Here is a 17,321-nt window from a genome sequence, read left to right on the forward strand (position 1 = left end):
GCACCCAAAGATGAAGGGCATGTCCCATTTAGAGACAATAGTAAAGGAAAAATTATTGGTATTGCTAATATCGATAAAATTCATTCTCTTACTATTAATAATTTTATTTGTTGAAAAATTAAAACATAATTGTCTAAGTATTAGTCAATTATGTGATAAAGGAAATAGAAATATATTTGAGCAATCTCATTGTACGATAGAAAATATTAAAGATAGTAAGACTTTATTTGTTACATATAGACATAAAATTATTTACATTGTTAATCTTAAATATGTTTCTTCTTTCAATATTAAATGTTTTTTTTGGCTATAAATGATAATGGTTTCTTATGGCATAGAAGACTTGCTCTTGCTAGTATGAATTTGATTCTAAAACTTTCGAAAAGACAAGCTAGTTATTGGTTGTCTGAAAATTAAATTTGAAAGGATAACATTTGTGATGCATATCAAAAAGGAAAGCAAATAAAATCATCTTTCAAAGCTAAAATATTGTTTCTACTTCAAGACCTTTACAATTATTGCATATGAATTTATTTGGTCCCACAAGTCCTAGCAATGGTGGGAAACAATATGGGTTTGTTATTATTGATAATTTTTCTAGATTTACTTGGGTTCTTTTTCTCGTAAAGATGAAGCTTTGAATGCTTTTACAAAATTTTGTACAGAGAATTTGAAAACAAGGATTTTGAAAATTTTTATAATGAACATGGAATAAACTAGAACTCCTCAACAAAATGATGTAATTGAGAGAAAAAATAGGACTTTTGAAAAAATTACTAGAACCATGCTTTGCGAAAATAATTTACTAAAATAATTTTAGACCGAAGTGGTTAATACAGCTTGTTATATCGTAAATCGAGCTATGATAAGGCTTATTCTTAAGAAAACTCCTTATAAGCTTTGGAAAGGAAGAAAACCAAATATTAGTTATTTTCATGCTTTTGGGTGTAAATGTTATGTCTTAAATAACAAAAGAAATTTTTGGTAAATTTGATGCCAAATTGGATGAAACTATTTTTCTTAGATATTCCACATATAGTAAGTCATATAGAGTTTTTAATAAAAGGACACTTGTAATGGAAGAACATATACATGTTATATTTGATGAATCTAATAATATTTTTTCTAAGAATATTGTAATTGATGATGATGTTATAAATATTGAATAAAGTTTAGCGAAAGTAACCAATTAAGATAAAGAAAGAGGAGTTACATGTGAAAATTCACAAGAAGAAAGCTCAAATATTAATCAAAGAGATGAAGGCATAAAGATGGTGCTTAAATCTTATCAAAAGAACGGAGGTATCATTATAATTATCCAAGGGATCTAATCATTGGCAATTCATCGGAAGGTATAAAAATTCGCTCTGCACTTCATAATATTTATAATAATTTTTCTTTTCTCTTAGATAGCCAAAATGTTTAAAGAAGCGGAAGTTGATAAAAATTAGATTTTAGCTATTAAGAATAGCTTAATCAATTTGAGAGAAATGTAGTTTGGATCTTAGAACCTAGACCAAATAAATAGAATTTTCAAAATAAAGTAGACGAATCCGGTGTCATAATTAAAAATAAAGCTAGATTAGTAGCCCAATGTTTCAATCAAGAAAAAGGTATTGATTTTGATGAAACGTTTGCACCGATAGCTAGACTTGAAGCAATTGGAATATTACTTATATTTTCATATTTTAAAAATATTAATTATATCAAATGGATGTTAAAAATGTTTTTCTAAATGATTATATTTCAGAGGAAGTTTATGTAGAACAATCTTCCTGTTTTCAAAATCGTGAATTTCCAAATCATGTTTTTAAACTTACAAAAGCATTTTATGGTTTAAAACAAATACCTAGAGCATGGTATGAAAGATAAGTAAATTTCTTGTTAATAATTATTTCACAAGGGAAAAACTAGATATTACCCTCTTTATAAAATTAAAAAATCATATAGTAGCCGTTAAAGGTATTTTTCGATATTTATTAGGCATTCAAAATTTAGAATTATGGCATCCTAAGAATGTTCCTTTTGATTTTATTAATTTTATTGATGCGGATTTTAACAGTTGTAAAATTGATCGAAAAAGTACTAGTGGCCATTGTCAATTTCTTGGACAATTTAGTAAAAATAAAATTCGATAGCTTTACGTATGGCCAAAGCTAAATATGATACAATCAGTAGTTGTGCTCAAATTTTATAGATGAAACAACCGTTAGAAGATATTAGATTTATTTTCCTCATATTCCTATTAAGTGTGATAATACAAGTGCAATTAATTTGACTAAAAATCATATTCAACGTTTTAGTATATTAAAATTAGACATCATTTTATGAGTAATCATGTTCAAAAATGTGATATTAAACTTAAATAATATTGATTTGATCAATATGGTACTTTATATATAAAAAGTACCCTTGATATTCTATAATTTTAATATACAAATATCATTGAAATTCAGATATTACCTATGTGTAATAGGGCCTAGAATATGACATATTCTAAATACGATTTACTCTTTTGGCTATAATTTTTCGGCCAAACATTCTTTTGATGCAATTCTAATTAGCTTGGAAAGAAAACTCATAGAACTTCAACTTATTTTCTGGCTATAAAATCCAATTCGGCCGTTTGACTGTCAACAAGTCGCTGCAAGGCAGAAAAAGAAATCTCACTAAAATCTACACATATTAAATGCTTTGCAAAATAGTGCTCATGATTTTAAATTATTTCAAATAGAAAAAGTGAATTCTTAAACCTATAAAAGGATGTTCATACCTCATGCTCAAGCAAAAGCTTGAAAGACAAAGTAAAGAATACATAAAAGAGCAATATAATTCAACCTATATTGGAGAAAAAGATAAGTTTCTACATTGACAAGTTTTCTTTCTTTCTTCTTTCTTTTACTTAGTATGATTTATTTGTAAATCAAACTCTTTAAGAGTTGTTACACACCTTGGGTGTGTTTGATTTTTATTTTAATTTGCAAAGAAAGTAGAGAAAAGCATTCGTGGTTTGTGAGTGAGAGATTAGGTAGCTCTCTTGGAAGAAGTCGGTGAACTTTTTGACTCAAAACAAATATTATTTTGAGAGAAGAGATTTTGGGAGATAAATCTTTTGTGCAAAGGTTGTTAGCACTTTGGTAAGCTAGTATTGTATGCATTTTAGTGCATAGTGAATTCTCAAGTAAGAAATCTTGAGGAGTCGACGTATGCATTTGCCGGACCACTATATATTTTGGTGTCATATTATCTCTCTTTTATTTGCTTATTTCATTTAAGTTTTCATAGCATTATCATACATTTAAGTATAAAGTTATTTATTTGCATTCTCTTAAGTTATATGAAATTTTAAATTTTCTTTATTATCACTACAATTTACTCTTATACATGCTTACTTGTTTTTATCTTTTTATTTATGTTGCAAACACAATTCAACCCCTCTTGGTTTTCCTAGATGGGCCAACACGTATAAATATCTAAATTCACAATTACCATACTTTACATAATCTAGCTGGACCCACATAGTCTATGACAAACTATCAAGTTTTGACTAATATATGGGGGTAAAAATGTAATCCAATATGTGTTAGACAAATCATTGTCCAATATAATAGAATACAAATATATATACCACATTAGTACAATTCAATTTTTATATAATCTATCTTCTACACTATCTCAAGTCTACCTAAAGGCTCGATGAATAGACTTATCACAAGTCAGTGATGTCAAACATATAGTAAATTATATACTAGATAAGATAAATCTGAAAATGAGTATCTTGTCTTGAATAAGAACATAAATGTATTTTCAATAATATATGAGTAGATAATAAGTCTTTTCTCATAAACTAATGTGTACATATATCATCAATATATATATATATCAATAATATAACTATACCGCTCTTGGGTTGAGGTGGTGTTTCAACTTTTGCGAATGGGACTTGAGGAATAACGAAACTTATAGAGATTATAGGGGACTATGAGGTGTTGTTTCAACTAAACATAAGGTCGTGCAAAGACTAAACTATGAGATGGGATGATTTAGGATTTAGATATAGTAGACGGATGGCTAGAGCTAATGGGGACAATAGTAAGTTGTGGCTATAGCTGAGAGCATAATGCAACTAATGAAGAAGGCTAGCTATAGGGAGGAGGTGATGATGAAGTGAAGGTCATAGTGGCTTGTGGATGTGATAGATGGGTGAAGCTATAATTGGCCTATAGCTATGGCAATGACAAAGACGATAACCATATTGGGGATAAAAATGACTAAGACAGAGACACAAAATGGGATAAGTTAGAGATGAAATAATGGCTAGAGCTAAGAGAATTAGAGAAATGAGAGATAAAGAGAGAGAAGAAAAAAAATTCTATTCAATAATTCACTACATGCCTAGGATACAAAGTAGAAAGGTAAGATTATTCATGTCTGAAATTGCACCATAAGGCCTATTTATAGATTACAAAATAAAGAGTTCTAAAATCGAATAAAAAATAAACTATTAAGTTTATATGAACAATCCCTAAATCTCTTATGGATTAATTTTTAGTCCCGTCTAGATAGAATTTAAGTCTAAATAAAAATTCAAATACAATAAACATCGATCATGACGTCACCAATCTAACAAAGCTAGTTTCATATATTTTGGCAATTGTATGAATATTTTTCTTATTATATTCTCAGAACTATGAAGATTATAAGATTATATTCTTAGACTAATTATGACTCAAGCTCAATTCAGACTCTTCAATTGTACTTATAACTATACCTCCTTAATTTTAGTTCCCATGCCGGTTGCTTTAGGATGGTGGTTCTTAACTTCTTACTGGCTTAGAGAAGTAATGTTTGTATATAAATTATCTTTGACAGTTAGAGGCAAAGTACTAATCTATTTTTTATCTCTGAAAGTTGATGAAGGTATGCTTCAAAAGTTTTCTCTTACGATTATTAGGTTGGCGCCTGAAACTAGATTCTAATTTTTGTTAGAAGTCATATTTAATCATATAGAAATTATCTTTGTTAATTAGAGGCAAACTACAAATCTTCTGCTTTTTTTCCTCCAAAAATTGATAGAGGTATGTTTTTAAGAGTTTGCTTTCCTTGTTCCTCGATGAGTGTTAAAAAATAAGGATGTCAAAATACTCAAGCATTTGCTCGTCTTATACTCGGCACGAAATTAAATGAGCCAATCCTGACAAGCAAATTAGGTTAGAAAGTAATTTCAAACCAAGCTTGAGTATAGGCGGCCGACTCATTAATTTCAGTCAGGCTTAGTTCAATAAGGTTGAAATTGATTTTTATATTATACATATATATATATATATATATATATATATTATGTAGTTAGTTTTTTTTCATCATATTTGATTAGAAATAGGTCAAATTTAAAAAAAAATATTAGAAACAAAGTTGCAGACAAAAATATCGTAAAAACATATATATGTTCAAAATATTTATTATTTGAAATCTAATTAGTATTATTTTAGATATATTGAAAAGCTGATCTAATCTTCTACAACTTGTCTCTAATGAGAATCTAAAAAAATAATATCTAATTTGGTAAATAAAAATAATAACGGTTGTACTTTTGTCAAGATCATAATGGATTAAGTGCTTAAGATAAAGGTATACAAAGATTTTATAAAATTAACCTAAACCATAGGAAAGGTAAAAGTACAATTTCCCTAGAATCAGTATCAAGAACGCAAATGTAATGTCCAATAGTTCATTTGATAAAAGAAAATTCCGGGTAGAAGATTTTTATCATATTTCACACTTTTTATGTGAATATAATTTCTTGTGTGCAAGAATACACGAGGTTAAATCAAATCTTTGCAAGCCCTTGGACTAGAAATATTGAGGTATAAAATAACAGACAACTAAACTTGGGTAACTATTTGTGAAACTCATTGTAACATCTCGTACTAAAATAAATCATATAAAAAAATTATTTCTAGACACGTTCCCCTATTGCCCCTCATTCTTCCATTCTCTCTCTCTCTCTCTCTTTCCGATAAGACTCAGTCAGATTGAATCCATTCGTGATACATTCGATTAATAGGATTGAGTCTATTTATCTAGTTATTTATTTGCATTCTTTTTGACAACTACCTTGTTAGTTGAGCCATGAACTCAAATATGTGCTAAATGTAAACCCAACTTATTAATTAGATAATTGAGTCCAGTCAAGTCGATTAAATATTTTAGTCAAGTCATGAGCTGCATTAGGAACCCAAGTTCAACTCAAGCTAGTCGAGTTATATTAGTTGATTGAGTCCTTATCTAGGTCGGTCTAAGATTAGTGAATATAGGTTGAATGAGAGGTTTATAGATGCTAATCCTAGACCGACCTAGATAAGGACTCGAGCAACCAATACAACTCGACTAGCTTGAGTTGAGCTCGGGTGCTCAATACGACTCATGACTCTACTAAAACATTTAATCGACTTGACGAGACTCAATTATCCAATTAACAAGTTAAGTTTGCATTTAGCACGTACCTTAGTTCATGGCTCAACTAATAAGGTAGCTGCCAAAAAGAATGCAAATAAATAACTAGAGTCCAATGTGGCCCAGATGAATCCAATCAGATCGAGACGTATTAGAGAGAGAGAGAGGGGGGAGAATAAAGGGTAATAGGGCACGTGTCCAAAAATAAATTTTTTATATTATTTATTTATCTATTTTGGTACAAGCTGTTACACTCATTGCTTGATCATCAATCTTAGACTCAACTTATTTCAAACAAGCTAGCTTCATCACAAACTCGGCTTGATTTAGGCTAAAATCAAGAATCACTCAAACTTAAACGTGTCAAGTTTGAATAGAGGTATGCTTGTTCAACCTTACATAGCACATACACCCATGCACATACATGTGTATGTTTTCTTAATTAAAAAAAAAAAAGTTAAACAAACAACTATCGGAAAGAGTTCAAATGTATCTATCAGTGGGAAGGTGTGGCGAAGGCTTCAGGATGAATATAACAGAATAAATAGACGTCTGAACAGCTTCTTTTTGTGGGAGTCCAGATCATTTTCTATTATTTGACCCAACTTTGTCACACCTATTTTGGCCTGTAATAATGTTAGCAGAAGTAACAGTACTGATGTAAAATGAAACAACTAGAGGTACAATAATGTTGGCCAACAATTAAGTCTTAACTTTTTCTTTTTTAAGTCTTTCTTCTCCTTTAATCTCTCCTTTTTGTAATGTATTTCTCTCACTAGTAATCAATTCTTTTTCTTGACTTTTCTTTAGTAGGTATTTTAACTTCTCTTATTAAATAACTAACCGTAGACCTAAAGAGTTAGTCACGTTATAGATTAAAAATGCCAACTTTCTATGTACTTGTAATATTCTTTATGACTAAAGTGTCAACATAAAAAACTTATATTATTAGCATATATAAATAACTAACTGTAGACCCAAAGAGTAAGTCACCTATTTATGTTCCCACTGAATTTTTAATATTCGTAAATCGAGCACTCCGTTTTCAGTAAAAAAATAAATACTTTAGATTAGATTAACACTAATGCTGCAATTTTTTTAATATTAAAAAAATACTTCTATCTTCTTTCTTTCACGGCATAATGTGTTTTATCTTCTCCTCTAATATCACTCAAAGCAAGAGAGAACTATTTGGATCCAACCAAAAAATTAAAGTGAATTATCCTCGTCCAACACTCTTTCTTCTATGGTCTTTAACGTGCATTGGTTTTTTGGATAAGATATTTATGTAAGGGTAGTTACTTTGGTTTGGATTTGGTAGGTTATTTTGTATTAGATAAGGTATTTTAAGTTTGAGAAATAATATCTTGGTGATCTTTTTGGTGTTCTAAAATTAACCTAAGAGTTTAGTTTAGTTAACAGAACTAATAGCAAGATAATTTTTGACGCATATTGATACCCGAGCAAAGGTAGGGTATTAAATATATTTTTCCTAAGAATGTAATATATGAAAAGCTAGCCCCATTAAATATACTGCTAGCCGAGTTAACCTCCATTAAATATATATTAAAGGTTAAGAGGTTAGATGGGTTTAAACATTCATTTTGAATGTCAAGAAACTGCATGTGCTCTTGACAAGCGGATACCATTACCATATGAGATCCATAAATTAAGAATTAGTTTTATATTATACTTTATAAATGTAGATATAATTTATATTAAATACATGAAAGCCAAACGGACTGGTCCTCCTAAAAGCTCCAAGGTTGGCTCGGTCCAAATACTTAGACAAGTTGAAGATGAGTGGGATCAAAGGGTCAAACTCTCCATAATGGAACACATGTTATAAGTACGATAATAGAAGAATCCGTTCCAAACGATTTCAATGACTCTGTCGATTCGTTAAATTAAGCAAATCGAATAACGGTACCTCGTGAAACCCGTTTAACCCAATTAATTCGTTTTATTAACTCTTCTATATTTCACTTATTTAACCTCTAATCCATCAATGTCTAACACGATTATTAAACATATTATAAAAAATGTTATCTAAAAATAGATTTTTTTTCCAAAACAAAACATTTAAAATATTATAATTATTTTCCTTTCAATTGAGGTTTTTTTTTTTAATTTTTCTTTCAACTTTGCTCTTTTTGTCATTTAGTGTTTCATTAAATATTAATGGGACACTATAAGAAAGAGAAAGAAATGACCCGCACTCACTTTCTTCTTTCTCATCATTTTTTTTTCTTCTTCATTTTCTTCATTTTCTACTTTATATGATGCTTTTAAGTTGTCTTCTTCTTTTTCTTCTTCATTTGCTGCTCCTTTTTCTATCTTTTAATTTCTTTTTAAACAAGTTTTTCTAATCATTTTTTAATTAATAATTAGAGACTAATCAAAGATAGTTATGTATAATTATGATTTATTAAATAATAAAAAATATAACTCTATATAATTATTATTTATTTTGATATAAATTTTAATGGTGAAATATGTAAATTCTACGGTATACAGAAAGTGTATAGAAAAATAATAAAAGTTATTATTATATTTGTGAAAATTATTAATATGTTTTCTCTTCTTTTTTTTCTTCTTTTTTGTTGTTGCTTCTCCTTCTTATTCTTCTTCTATCTCTTAATCGTTCTCTATTTTTTTTTTCTACACAACTCTATTTAAACACTCTTTAATTAATAAAATAAAAAATTAATAGGAGATAGTTGTGAGATAATTATGATAAAGTAAGAGACTAATCCTAATTATCTTACCACTATCTCTGATTAATCTTTTATTTAATTAATTAAAAAAAAATTAGAAAGACTTGTATAGAATTTAGAAAAAATGATTAAAAGATAGAAAAAGAAAAAGTAACAATAAAGAAAAAGAAGAAGAAACATAAAAAGAATAAGAAAAAGAAAAGAGTATACGTCTTATAGTTTTCTGACTTAAACTACAAATTTACAATTTAGCATTATTTTAGAAAAATATTTAGAAGATAATTATTTGATGTTTAAATATAATGAAACTAATTGGATAAAATTAGTGACATCATGATTTACAACTTTTATATTCAAAGTTTTTAAATTAGAATTTTATTTATGGTGAAATGAATAATTTCTAATTTAAATATAAAATTATGAATTATAGTCAGAATTTTGCACTTAAATACATAATTTCACATTTAAACACAGAATTTCGTACTTAAATGCAAAATTTTAATTTTACATATTTTCATAAAAATATTCAAAAGATAATCATCTGACGTTCAAAAATTATAAAATTAATTGGATAAAATCCGTGACATCATAATTTAGAACTTTTATATTCATAATTTCTTTAGATTATGAATCTATCTATGATTATGAAATTAATCGGATCAAATCGGTGACATCATAATTTAGAACTTTTGTATTTAAAGTTTCTTTAGATTAAGGATATATATATTTAAGTTGTAATTTATTTATAGCATCGATTAAGTTTTCTTTTTGAAATATTGATTTTAATTGTAATTCATAAGTTTTTGAAATATTTTTTCTTCTGCTGTTGCTGCTGCTCCTTTTTTTTTATCTCCTAATCTTTTTTTTTATACAAGTCTCTCTAATCACTTTTCAATAAATAAAATAAGAGATTAATAGAGATAGTGGTGAGATAAATAGCATCGATTAATAGAGATAGTGGTGAGATAAATAATTTAAGTATGAAATTCTATATTTAAGTAGTAATTTATTTATAGCATCGATTAAGTTTTTTTTTTGAAATATTGATTTTAACTGTAATTCATAAGTTTTTAAAATATTTTTTCTTCTACTGTTGCTGCTCCTTTTTTTTATCTCCTAATCTTTTTTTTATACAAGTCTCTCTAATCACTTTTCAATAAATAAAATAAGAGATTAATAGAGATAGTGGTGAGATAAATATGATTAGTTAAATAACCAAAATTATGACTTTGCATAATTATTATTTTTTATATAAATTATAACGGTAAAATATGTAAATTATGTAGTGTATAAAAAAACAACGAAAATTGTTTTCCTTTTTTCTTCTTTTTCTTCTTTTGCTACTGCTATTTTTTTCTATCTCTTAATTTTCTCTTTTTTTTCTATATAAGTATCTCTAATTTCTCTTTATTAATATAGTAAGAGACTAATTATGAAATAGTTTAAATAAAAAAAAATCAATATTTTAAAAAGAGAACTTAATCTATGTTGCGAATTATTACGGATCAGATCTAGACCGATCCGGACATAAGAAAATTATAAAAATTTAGGTGGAGATAGCTTCGTGAGATAAGGTTCTAATGGCTCTAGTTTCACATAAATCTAAGGTCGGGATGAAAAAGTTAAAAATAAAATAGTGGAGATACGTCAAAGAGGGCAGAATGGTAAATATTCGAAGTTGCAGCGGTCATCGGAGGATGGCGGATAGCCAAGGGTGGTGGTGGATAGCCGTATTATAGGGTGGCTACTAGAGGTAGGAGGTGTCTAGGATTTGGAAGGTTTGGATGTTTCTACGACTATAATCTACTCTTTGAAATATAAAGCGATCTAATGGCTAGATAAAATATAAGGACGAAAATAATAACAGGCTAAATTCAGATTTCTTCCAATGATAATTATCAACACATATCTATCCTTATTTATAGGAGTAAAATCCATAGCGGATCGGATCCACATGCGATTATTTGATTTTTTTAAAATTCAAAACAATAAGATAAAGTTAAGTAACTAACTTGACTCAACTCGACTTGACTCGACTTAATCTATGTGATCGGATCGTAACAATCCACCACGCTTTCGATACCTTGTCCTTAAGGTGACTAATTTCTCACGTCCTTGTACTCATACAACTTGTCGTGCTAATCAATGGATTCGGGTTCGTCTTTCTCGAGTCCGCTTAGGAATATGATGTGAGCTGGCTGGCGCTTGCATTTATGATTGGGGTTAAATCGGTTATCACAGTAGAAACACAAGCCTTTTCTTCGGCGCGTGATCATCTGTCGGTTAGGCTGAGCCGATGGTGTAGGCTGAGTCGGGGAGCTGCCGTCTCTAGTGGGCCATAGGCTTGGGTCGTCTTTCTTCTTTCCTCCTTGCGTATCTGGTTCAGCTAATCCAACTTGGACTCCATCAGAACAGCTAAGGAGAATACCTCGTCAGAAGTAGTGAGCTTTAAAGCCTTGACCTCAGTCTGAATTTCAAGCCTGAGCCCACTAATGTAGGTACTCTTCAGGGCCGAGTCAGACCAGTTAGTGACTCGGTTGCATATCCACTTGAACTCCTCACAGTAAGCTCAAACTATTATTGACTGAGTCAGCTTAGGTCAGACCGAACCAAGCACAAACTGCATCCGCAAAGTCTTGCCAAGACTCGAATGGCCAAGTCCGCTCAGTCGATTCGTACCACCTAATCGCCACGCCCTCCAAAGTGAAATGAGGCTAGCTGGACCTTCTAGTGGTCATGCGTGAAAAATTGTGGTCTGTCATCGTACGTGAAAAATTGCTCCGCTAGATAGGTCTAGTCTAGTGGGTCTCTTCTAGAGAATTTTGGAAAATCACGCTTAATGGTTTGAGCTTAGATCCCAAAATGTGGTCTGTCATCATGGGCGAAGTGACCTCATGGGTTGAGGATGGTCTTGTGGGTCATAGGCCCACGGGTTCGGCTCATGTCGCACCCAGGTTGCACGCGGGTTCGACTTAATCTGATGATATGGGCTCATTGAGTCATTCCACCATTCATCCTCGAGCTCGTACTCATGCTTAGGGTCTTGTTCATGGGTTCCAAACTGGTTCGCATGAGGTGGTCAAATTAGTTCACAAAAATTTAGCTTGCATCCAAAATTGTGCGCTCCATCTCCTTCATTCCAATAATCTAACCCTAACCCTAGGGCTGAATTTGGAATTCGGCCTAGGGGCGTCGCAATAAGATGCATAGGGGGCAACAACGGTTGGGATCGGTCGTGGATCGCCAGCAGTCGGCCCGTGACTAGTCCTTGCGGTGGCAGAATGGTAGCAAGCGGCGAGGAAACCTAATTATCGAGCTCGAGCTTGAGGGGCTACAATAGCGGTCGTGGCACATCCCTGGTGGGTCCACTGGCCCTCGGCGGCTGCGAAAGGGACTAGTGGCCCCATTGTGAGGGAGCTGTGATGGTGGGAAGATATGGCGGAGCCACCCCGACATAAGAGTAGCTTCCCGTGGCTGTGGCTGTCGAGTTTGGCCACCCGACGGTCGCCGATGGCTACGGCAGCCACCACTAGCTGGATGGCAGCCCGAGGAAGCCAGCCATGGCTGCCAGGGGGTGTGGGAGCGTCGGACCTACAGCCACTAACTGCGGGTTTGCTTTAGCATGAACCGCCATGGTTGGTGATCTTCCAGCCGATGCTGACGTGAAAGATAGCCTAGGCTTGGGTGTGGGGTTCCCGTGGAAGGGACTGGTCGTGGCCGTATTGCAGGGTGACTGTTGGAGGTAGGAGGTAGCTAGGTTTGGAAGGTTGGGATGTTTTTATGGCTATGATCTACTCCTAAAAAGATAAAGTAATATAACGGCTAAATAAAAGATAAGGACGAAAATAATAACTAGCTAAATTCAGATTTCTTCCCATGATAATTATCAACACATGTCCACCCCTATTTATAAGAGTAAAATCCCTTACGGATCAGATCTACATGTGGATTATACGATTTATTTGAAATTCAAAATAATAAGATAAGGCTAACCAACTAATTTGACTCGACTTAACCCATGTGGTCGGATCGTAACATAAATAAATTGCAGTATTTATTTAGAAAATTATGAATTATTGTTAGAATTTCATACTTAAACTATAAATTTTGTACTTAAATTATGAATTCTTTGTTTAGCTGCAGATAAATTTTGAATTTGAAGAAACTCTAAACATAAAAGTTCTAGATCATGATGTCACATATTTTATCTGATTAGTTTCATAATTTGTGGATGTCAGATGATTATCTTTTGAATATTATTCAAAACTGTGTAAACTAAAATTTCATAGTTTAATTACAAAATTTATATTTAAATTATAAATTTTATACTTAAACTACGAAATTCTAATTCTACATAGTTTTGTAAAAATATATAGAAGATATTCACCTAACATCTAAATAATTGGAAATGAATGAATAAAATTGGTACATTATGATCTATAATTTTACTATTCAGAGTTTCTTTAGATTAGAAATCTATCTGAAGACTTTTTTTTTGCATGAAATGAAATAAGAAGAAAAAGAAAAGGGTATAGGACACATAGTTTTCATTCTTAAATTACAAAATTCTAATTTAATATAGTTTAAAAAAATATTCAAAAGATAATCATTTGACCTCCAAATATTATAAAACTAACTGGATAAAATCGGTGACATAATGATTTACAACTTTTGTATTCAAAGTTTCTTCATATTAGGAACCTATTTGCGACGAAATGAATAAATTCCTCATTTAAGTACGAAATTCTAACTATAATTCATAAGTTTTTTAAGTAGATATTATAATTTATTTGCAATATAGATTAAATTCTCTTTTAAAATATTAATTAAAAAATTTATTAATTTTAATTTATCCTAATTATCTCATCACTATCTCTGATTAGTCTCCTATTATATTAATTAAAAAGTAATTAGAAAGACTTATATAAAAAAAGAATAATTAAGAAATAAAGAATAACAAGAAGAATCAATAATAAAAATGAAGCAGCAACATAAGAAGAAAAAGAAAAAACAGAAGAAAAAGATTAAGAAGAAGAAGAAAACTGTACAGGTTATATAGTTTTTTGTACTTAAACTATAAATTTTAAATTTAGTACAGTTTTAAAAAAAAATTTAAAAGATAATTATCTGAACTTCAAATATTATGAAATTAATTGGATAAAATCCGTAACATTATTATTTACAACTTTTGCATTTACAATTTCTACATATTATGACTCTATTTGTGTTGGAATGAATAGTTTATAATTTAAGTACAAAATTTTATGTTTAAGTACAAAATTTTATATTATAATTTACATATAAATAAATAATAATTATGTAGAGTTGTGTTTTTTATTATTTAACTAATCTTAATTATTTTATTACTATCTTTAATTAATTTTTTACTTTATTATTTAAAGAGTGAGCGAATGATTAAGGATCGGAAGAAGTAGAAGAATTAATAATAGAAAAGAAGTAGAAGTTATAGCTACGAATCTGCAGTTACAGCTAGTAAGAACTATGGGCTACGAATCTGCAGTTATAGCTAAAGAAAAGATGATCCACTGTGCACTAGATCATAATTCTAAGTTGGAAAACGTAGTATGAGGTCAAACCACTGTCGTACAATAATACATTTCTTTCGTTGTTTCTTAGGAAATAATTCAATACCTTCTGCGTCACCCTTAAACGTCAGCTGACTGACGTCTTCCACGATGACGCCACGTGGCGACGTCATCAGATGACATCGCGCATCCACACCAAAAATTCATAGATTAGGAAAGACACAACCAACTCCTCAAATTCCTCGACTGCCAGAAACGCCCCTCTCCCCAAAATCTAAACTCTCCATCTCGGGGAGGGCAATTTCGTCAAATGCCCGTTCTGAATGATTTCCATATGTTTCGAACCCATTTTAAGGCCTCGTTTATCCCGAAAGCCCAAGAGGCAAGAAAGAACGAGACGCTTCTCTCCCTCTCTTATATATATATTTCGTCCAGTTTGGTGGAGTTGGTCTTCTCCTTCCAATAATTTGACGTCATGGAAAGGAGAAGTGAGAGAACAAAGAGGCCAATTTCTGATGACCTACCTCCATTACCATCTACAATACCAGAAGCAGCAGAAGCTTCAACAAATGAAGAAGGGGATGAAGAGAAGATTGAGAAGTTCTTTGCGCTTCTTGGGAACATCAAGGCCATGAGGAATCAATGGAGGAGCAACTCCACGGCTGCTACTAATAAGAGGGCGAAGAAGGAGGAGGAGCCAATCTGGAGGCCCACTTTTAAGTTAGAGGACTTCGAGCAAGATAGCAATCTGGAGAAAGAGAAGGGAGAGAGGAAGGAAGAAGAGGGCAGTTTGGATCTCACTCTTGCACTGTAAATTAATGAATTACGATTGTTCATGTCTTGGTGTTCATGGATTTCAAAAATATTAAGCACTCCAATTTCATGATCTTGTGGGGTTTTCTTGGGTTAAATTTTTGTAGCTAACCATTTGGATGAATGAATATATGCAACCTTATTATGTAAATTAGAGGAAAGTCCAATTATACCTGTCTATGCTTAATTAAAAGAAGAAAAAGAAACCGTACCACCCAGCGACGGGTTATTGAGCGGTCGATCTCTCTTTGATGGTTCGGGAAAGAAAACAAATTTCATTTGTTTGACGATAGTGGCTCGGCTCGGCTCGGCTCAGTCTTTGTAGAGCCTTCTAGCACTCTTGAATAATAAAAGTTATACAAGAAAATTTAGTCATACCTTTTTGCCTCCCAAAGTCAGTTTGTCTCATCAGTTCATAGTCTCTCTTGAGTAGCCTTTAATTAATGCCTTTCATTTTCTCTTTCGACTTCTTGGCTAGATCCAAAATAGATTTAGTTTTTGTAGCATCACTGGATTATGAGGGTGTCTACTAATTCCTTATTTGTCATCTATAGATTTAGTAGATAGTAAAAAGAGTTTAGATAGACATTTATGCAAAAAAAATAAAAAATAAAAAAAGTCATAATGCAAATTTGAAAACATTTTACTTTTCTATTTTTTTTAGAAATGACCCCTTTCTTCTTTGAACCTATTTGGGGAAATAGATCTATCTTTCAAACTTATTGAGCAAGTAAGTGAATTTCCAAACTGTTTTTAAAGAAAAGGTAAAACCACTTTAATAAAAATGATTCATTATTAAAGTTGATGATCCTCCACTTGAATACTCTCTCAATATTATTATATATTATTTTAATCCTGTAGTTAGACATATAGAATTGCTGATCTTGGGAATAAATTGTTCTCACAAAAAAGCAATCTAACCTATTACTCTTAAATAATTTGAAAATGAACCTATTTATTAAAAATGTTTGAAACTTTGACCTATTTAGTCCTATGGGCTATGGGAGTGGCTTTCTTTTACTAAGTAAAAAAGAGAACATGAGATAGTACACCAGATTTGATGAACCATGTGCTTGCCAATTGGTGAGAAACTCTAGCGTCAGCAGATTCGCATTCCTAATCTTTGTTTAAAGAACTTTAATAAAGATCTTTCAAGGGTTCTGAAGCCCCCCACCTTTCCAGAGTACATTAGAGGGATAAATAATAATACCATCTGACAACGGCTCAGGGCATATTTATTTTTATTCTCCTGTGCGCTTTCATAGAAAGTGTAATAACCGAATCTCTGAGGTAGGGGTGAATATAACTTGGACCAGGCCCGATGCCCTATTCGGGCCTGATCCGAATCGGATCAAATACGAGCATAAAATTCCTACCCCATTTCTGTTAAGAATACAGGTTTTAAAAAAACATAATTGGATCCGGATTCAAATACAATTTTATAAGTTAATCAGACCTGAATATGAATATTAGATATTCATTAACCCACTTGTATATAAATAACTTAACCTACTACCTACTTCCATTTGATCCTCTGAAATCCTAACATTAGCCGGCTCCTATTTCCCTTTTCATCCGGATCTAAATATTAGATATTCATTAACTTACTTATATATAAACAACTTAACTTATTTGCTACCGACTCCCATTTCATCCTTTGATAAATCCTAATTAACTAACTTAATTTATTAGCTAACTCCTATTTCCCTCTTCATCGTCTCCCTCCCCTTGTCTTCATCATCTCCCTCCCCTTGTCTTCATCATCTCCCTTCCCTTGTCGGTATCCTCTACC

This window comes from Typha latifolia, chromosome 9 (assembly GCF_019914945.1).
Source record: "Typha latifolia isolate L0001 chromosome 9, TyphaL0001v2, whole genome shotgun sequence".
Lineage (NCBI taxonomy): Eukaryota > Viridiplantae > Streptophyta > Magnoliopsida > Poales > Typhaceae > Typha > Typha latifolia.